Below are 7,100 nucleotides of genomic sequence, written 5' to 3'. Positions count from 1 at the left end.
AAGATCCCACACACGCTAGGGTGAATACTGAGTTGCAAGCAAGCAGTTTATTTCCAATTCCAACATGTTTTGACTGCAAAACTGAGCTGATGTTCAAGCCTGTAGCACTTCTCTTACACACTTTGTTGCCATTCATAGAGGAGACCCTGCCACTTTGTCCCATTGGCAGCTGGAGTTTCCAATGCCGTGGACTGTCCTATTGGCAAATCGTCCTTCCAGGTTTGCTAGGGTACCAAAACATCAGTCACCCACAAGGCAGGAGCAGGGACAGAGTGTTCCCGTGCGTTCCTTCTTTCCTTACGTTCATGAATCACCCAGCCTGAAGTAAAAAATGTCTCTCAGAAGTTCCTAGAGAAGGGACTGGGGAGAGGGTTCAGCTGGCAAAGTGCTGGCCATGCAAGCAGGAGGCCCTGAGTTTGCATCCCCAGTATGTAAAAAATATGTTTAAAAAAGGTGGGGTATGCAGTGTTGTAAAATATGGTGAATAATGATTGAAGAAGGCACCTGAAGGTGAACTTTGACCCTTGCAGTCACACACACAAGGCAGAGAGAGAGAGAGAGAGAGAGAGAGAGAGAGAGAGAGAGAGAGAGAATATATATATCTTGGAGAGGGTAGACCATTGTCTTTCTCCAGTGGTGATTGGTGTACAATGAGTAACCACTGTCTTCAGATGTAAACAGGTTCCTGTTTCCTGCTTCGCAAGCATCATCCACAAAAGTGGGAGCAGTTCTTCCAAAAGTCAGGTTGAACCCTGTAACTTCTCTGCATCTTTCCAGCTTCTTAATGATAAAGACTATTCCGGTTCAGGTGACTGGGGACCTTCTGATACATCGCCTTACTTTTGGTCGTTTGGTCTCACAAAGATCCCAGCCACCCCTCTATTCCACAACTTCATAACCCCCCCTCCAGGTTCCCACACAGGCCAAGTGCTCATTCATGCCCTTGTTGCCCAGCAGTGAAGACTTTAGAAGCTACTTGGGTCCTGTCACTGCCCCGCTTAGAGGCTGTGGTGGCTGCTCATGGCTCTTCCTCATCCCGTCTGTCACATTTATTCTTCCTGTCTCATTTCTGCCCTAGGAACTCTTCCCTTCTCTTTTATGTTCCCTGTTCCTAATGCCATCTGGGCCTACTCCACTTACTGTGTGGCTAGATCCTTGTTAGCATCCAGGTCTGGGTTCCACACACAGAGTGTGGCCCTCTTCTGGAACTCTTCACAAACACACCTCATTTACTTCTCTCAGCACATGCAGGACCCCAGAGTATGTCCCGTTTGAGACTTATTTCTTTGGTGTATTTTGAAATGGCAATTCAGAGAAACCCAGCCCAATCTCAAACATCACCTGCTCCTGTGTGAATGAAATTTGTACCTGTGCACCTTAGTTAGGGAGGCAGCAGATGCCAGAGGACTCGTCTTGACTAGGAAACCATAGTACAAAAGAGCTCAGAGGTCTCTCCTGATAACCCACAAGTAACTGAGACTGAAAATTTAGCTTCATAACTGAACAGCCTTCACTCCTCCCCCTCGTATAACCCATGCCATCTTCTGGAATCTTGACTTTCTTTCCAGGCAATATATAAACTTTGGCTATCTAGCTCTTTCCTTTGGGGCTTAGCTTGTACTTCATAAAGATTTCTTGTCTTAGCGGGGTATGGTGGTACATGCCTATAATCTCAGTACTTGGGAGGGCAAGTAATCATAAGTTCAAGGCCAGCTTAGCTACCTAGTAAGTTAACCTGTCTCAAACAAATAGATCTGCCAATAAGATGTGTGTCTGGCCTAACATGGACACAGGGCGCACGGCCACCAGCCCGCCCCTCTCCCGCGCGGGGACCCGCGGCCCGCGGCGCCCGGTCCGCCGCATGGTGCCCGGCACTGGAGTCTGCTGGGGTGGCCGTTCAATCCTTTGCAAAGCAGGGACTGAGCGCGCGCCCGCTGGCGGGGCCTCCTTTCGCCACCGGATCCCAGGACAATGAGATCTTCTGCTTCCCCGGGGCCCGGGCCAGCCAAGGACACCCCAAGTCACCCGCTGAACTGCCTCTGGCTTCTTTCCCACTGCTCCTAGCCGCACCCGCAAGCGATGCAAAGTTAGCTCGTAGACCAGAGAGGTTGCGCGCATCAGAAGCGAGCGCGGATATGCTGAGGAGGGTGATTGTGAGCTGGAGGACCCCCACTTCTTTACAAGACACCCAAACCCACCCAGACCCACCCCAAACGCGAGACCCTCTCCTACCCTGCGAGTCAGAGACCACAGATCCAATGGCTGGAGGCGTAGCTCTCCCCCCTCGATCTAGTCCAATTGTCTTAAATGTTAATCTCTCCTTAACTCTTGGGGAATGGAGGTGGCTATAAGATAACCTAGTCATAGGGCTATTGTTAAGGATTCGCTCTGTCCCTAGGAGAGGGAGACTTCCATTTCCAGAGACCTGGGGGAGGCAAAGGAGCCTACTCGGCTCCCTTTCAAAAAAAGGAAAGAAAAGAAACTCCCAAGAACAATAACTCAATTCACATTGTCTGTCTAAATGTTTACTGCCTGACGAGTTCAAATTGCTTGAGACACATTTTTCCCCCCACTAACTGTCAAAACACAGTTGATAAAATAAAAGAACCGGGCACAAGCACCCACTTAGCAAAAACACTGCTTGTTTCAATCTTTGTTCAGAACCTACCCACTTCTTTGGTTCTCAGGATACGTCCATTTACCCTCCAGGCCAGAGGGGAGATTTCATTCCACCCCATTGCCTGCACCATTATCACCAGGCTGCCCCAGGCACTGAAGACTCATGAACTTTTACCAAGAGAACAAATCCTTGCATCTGTGTAGAGGGTGGAACCTAGGCATGTCCACCGAGGCAAAAGCTCCACCACTGGGCCCCACACCCAGCTCACATCCTCTTGTCTCTCCCACACTACATCCACGGTCTCCTTTTAGGATTACTGGCGAGAATTTCTGACACTTTCAAGAGGTCTCCCACTCAACAGAAGAAAACCCTTCTCAAGTACTGTTGGCAGGCGGGGGAGTAAGGATCCACATTAAGGGCCAGCAGTCTCATTTCAGGCTGATGGGATCAGGAGCCCAGGGGTCTTGACATGAGAATCTAAATCTAAGGGATGGGAAACTGGATTTGAATCATATTTTGTTTCAGGACTTTTGGTGACCTCAGGGATTGTCCTAACACAAGGTCCAACTCTTTTACAAGTGCCTGACACCATCTCCTCTCTTCCTGGGACTGTTAGAGGCAGTTTTATTTCTTCTTTGCCCCATGCCCCATTTTTTTTTTTTTTTTTTTTTTTTTTTTTTTTTTTTTGTGCTGGGAACTGAACTCAAGATCCCACACACGCTAGGGTGAATACTGAGTTGCAAGCAAGCAGTTTATTTCCAATTCCAACATGTTTTGACTGCAAAACTGAGCTGATGTTCAAGCCTGTAGCACTTCTCTTACACACTTTGTTGCCATTCATAGAGGAGACCCTGCCACTTTGTCCCATTGGCAGCTGGAGTTTCCAATGCCGTGGACTGTCCTATTGGCAAATCGTCCTTCCAGGTTTGCTAGGGTACCAAAACATCAGTCACCCACAAGGCAGGAGCAGGGACAGAGTGTTCCCGTGCGTTCCTTCTTTCCTTACGTTCATGAATCACCCAGCCTGAAGTAAAAAATGTCTCTCAGAAGTTCCTAGAGAAGGGACTGGGGAGAGGGTTCAGCTGGCAAAGTGCTGGCCATGCAAGCAGGAGGCCCTGAGTTTGCATCCCCAGTATGTAAAAAATATGTTTAAAAAAGGTGGGGTATGCAGTGTTGTAAAATATGGTGAATAATGATTGAAGAAGGCACCTGAAGGTGAACTTTGACCCTTGCAGTCACACACACAAGGCAGAGAGAGAGAGAGAGAGAGAGAGAGAGAGAGAGAGAGAGAGAATATATATATCTTGGAGAGGGTAGACCATTGTCTTTCTCCAGTGGTGATTGGTGTACAATGAGTAACCACTGTCTTCAGATGTAAACAGGTTCCTGTTTCCTGCTTCGCAAGCATCATCCACAAAAGTGGGAGCAGTTCTTCCAAAAGTCAGGTTGAACCCTGTAACTTCTCTGCATCTTTCCAGCTTCTTAATGATAAAGACTATTCCGGTTCAGGTGACTGGGGACCTTCTGATACATCGCCTTACTTTTGGTCGTTTGGTCTCACAAAGATCCCAGCCACCCCTCTATTCCACAACTTCATAACCCCCCCTCCAGGTTCCCACACAGGCCAAGTGCTCATTCATGCCCTTGTTGCCCAGCAGTGAAGACTTTAGAAGCTACTTGGGTCCTGTCACTGCCCCGCTTAGAGGCTGTGGTGGCTGCTCATGGCTCTTCCTCATCCCGTCTGTCACATTTATTCTTCCTGTCTCATTTCTGCCCTAGGAACTCTTCCCTTCTCTTTTATGTTCCCTGTTCCTAATGCCATCTGGGCCTACTCCACTTACTGTGTGGCTAGATCCTTGTTAGCATCCAGGTCTGGGTTCCACACACAGAGTGTGGCCCTCTTCTGGAACTCTTCACAAACACACCTCATTTACTTCTCTCAGCACATGCAGGACCCCAGAGTATGTCCCGTTTGAGACTTATTTCTTTGGTGTATTTTGAAATGGCAATTCAGAGAAACCCAGCCCAATCTCAAACATCACCTGCTCCTGTGTGAATGAAATTTGTACCTGTGCACCTTAGTTAGGGAGGCAGCAGATGCCAGAGGACTCGTCTTGACTAGGAAACCATAGTACAAAAGAGCTCAGAGGTCTCTCCTGATAACCCACAAGTAACTGAGACTGAAAATTTAGCTTCATAACTGAACAGCCTTCACTCCTCCCCCTCGTATAACCCATGCCATCTTCTTCTGGAATCTTGACTTTCTTTCCAGGCAATATATAAACTTTGGCTATCTAGCTCTTTGCTTTGGGGCTTAGCTTGTACTTCATGTGTTCAGATAAATCATAAAGATTTCTTGTCTTAGCTGGGTATGGTGGTACATGCCTATAATCTCAGTACTTGGGAGGGCAAGTAATCATAAGTTCAAGGCCAGCTTAGCTACCTAGTAAGTTAACCTTGTCTCAAACAAATAGATCTGCCAATAAGATGTGTGTCTGGCCTAACATGGACACATATTAGTATTTTCCAAATCATGCATTCATAATTCTGTCAGAGAGGAGCTCGGTGATGAGGTGTCCTTCTAGACGTGGACTCTAACTAGGTCTGTAGGACAGCAGAAGATATCCAGGAGCCATGGTGGCTCATTGCCCTCCCTCTTCTGTCCCTCCGTCAGCTCTTGGGAGGCTGGTGAAGGAGGCCTGCAGCAACACAAAGCTAGCCTAGCCTATGAAATAAAATCCTATCTCAAAGAGAGTGAGAAAGACAGGAAGGAAGGAAGGAAGGAAGGAAGGAAGGAAGGAAGGAAGGAAGGAAGGAAGCAAGCAAGCAAGCAAGCAAGCAAGCAGGGGGTGGGAGTGAAAGAGGTGCATTGAATAAAAGTGTTTTCCATATGTGGTGGTTTGAATAGAAATGGCCCCCATTGGCTCAAATATTGGAATGCTTAGTTATCAGGAGTGGCACCATTTGAGAAGAATTAGGAGGAGTGGCTTGTGGGAGTGGGTGTGACCTTGTTGGAGGAAGTGTGCCACTGGGGGAGGACTCTGAGGTTTCAAAATGCCCACGCCAGGGCTTTCTCTTGGCCTGCAGATTAGCTATCAGTTATTGCTCTACTGTCAAGTGTACCACCATGTTCCCTGCCATGATGATAATGAACTAAGGCTCTGAAGCTCTAAGCAAGACCCTGCTTAAATGCTTTCTTTCATAAGAGCTAGCTATCTTGGTCATGGTGTCTCTTCACGGCAACAGAACACTGATTAGAACACCACGCAAACCTGATGACTAAGTTCAGACTACTGGAACGCATGTAAAAAGGCACGTGTCACAACATGTGCCTGTCATCCCAGCCCTCCCACAGCAAGATGAGAAGCAGAGATGAGAGAATTCACAGACTGGGACATCCTGGAGAACTCAGCACAACAGCAAGAAACAGGAAAAGAGATTCTACTTCAAAACAAGGGTGGAAGGTGAGAATCAACTCTCCACAATTGTTCTGTCGACTCCCACATGCTTGTCATTGCACATGGCCCCTGCCACTGAAAGTAACATTGATGTTACTACTGTACTCAGAATGTGCTAGGAACACTGCAAAGATCTGTTGATAATCACTAGATTCCTCTAAACTGGTGGCTATTTTATTCCTCTTCTACAGATGCAGCTGCAAGCTTCAAAAGATGAAGCATCATGCATGACATGCCTTTATTTACCCTTTAGAGACTCAGAGCTCTTATTTTCCGTGCTGTATTACCATCTGCTATGTACTTGAACATGCTATCAGACATGGTAGGTGTGGTCACAGATTTCTCCTCTATGCATTGCAAAGCATGGGCTGGAGCCTGGATGGGAAGCAGGGGCTGGCTTTGGAAGATGTTCCATGCATCTGTTGCTGTGTTCTCACATGCTTCCCAACCTGCACCTTTTGGGGGCTGGCCTTCGGTTCTCCATTCTCTAATTCTGACAAACGACTCAAGCGTGTTTTCATTGTATATTTCAACCAGGTTGTAAGGAGGGAGAAAGCCTTCCCAGGAGCAGATTAAAGGGCGGGGCAGATTTTGAATGAACTTTATTATTATTTTTATACCCAGTCCTTGCTTCTCCTCATTTCAAAACCAACTAAAGGACAATTATGAGTCATTGGTATAAAACATTAAGAATTTCATCTCAGGGCTGGAGAGATGGCTCCGTAGTTAAAAACACTGGCTGCTCTTCCAGAGGACCTGAGTTCAATTCTTAGCAACCACATGGCAGCTTACAACTCTCTATAACTCCTGTTCCAGGGAATTTGACACCCTCACACAGATATACATGCAAGTCAAACACCAGTGTACATAAAAAAAAATAATTAAAAAAATAATTCCATCTTCTTTCATGCCCTGGGATAAAGCCCTTAAAACACTGGTCCCTGGTGTACATATGATGTAATCATACAGCTGTGTTTTATCTCATTAGTTTATAAAATGATGATGTAATTTTGTCATAATTA

At 46.8% G+C, this 7,100-nt stretch overlaps 1 protein-coding gene across 5 annotated transcripts in view; it reads right to left on the bottom strand.

The window, feature by feature from the left end:
- The window catches only part of Frmd4a (FERM domain containing 4A), a 592,091-nt gene that overhangs the window by 220,766 nt on the left and 364,225 nt on the right, over window positions 1-7,100 (bottom strand). The gene's annotated exons all lie outside the window — the stretch shown is intronic.

The sequence above is a fragment of the Microtus ochrogaster genome, chromosome 16 (genome assembly GCF_000317375.1).
Source record: "Microtus ochrogaster isolate Prairie Vole_2 chromosome 16, MicOch1.0, whole genome shotgun sequence".
NCBI lineage: Eukaryota > Metazoa > Chordata > Mammalia > Rodentia > Cricetidae > Microtus > Microtus ochrogaster.
This window is presented reverse-complemented; position numbering and strand designations above follow the sequence as displayed.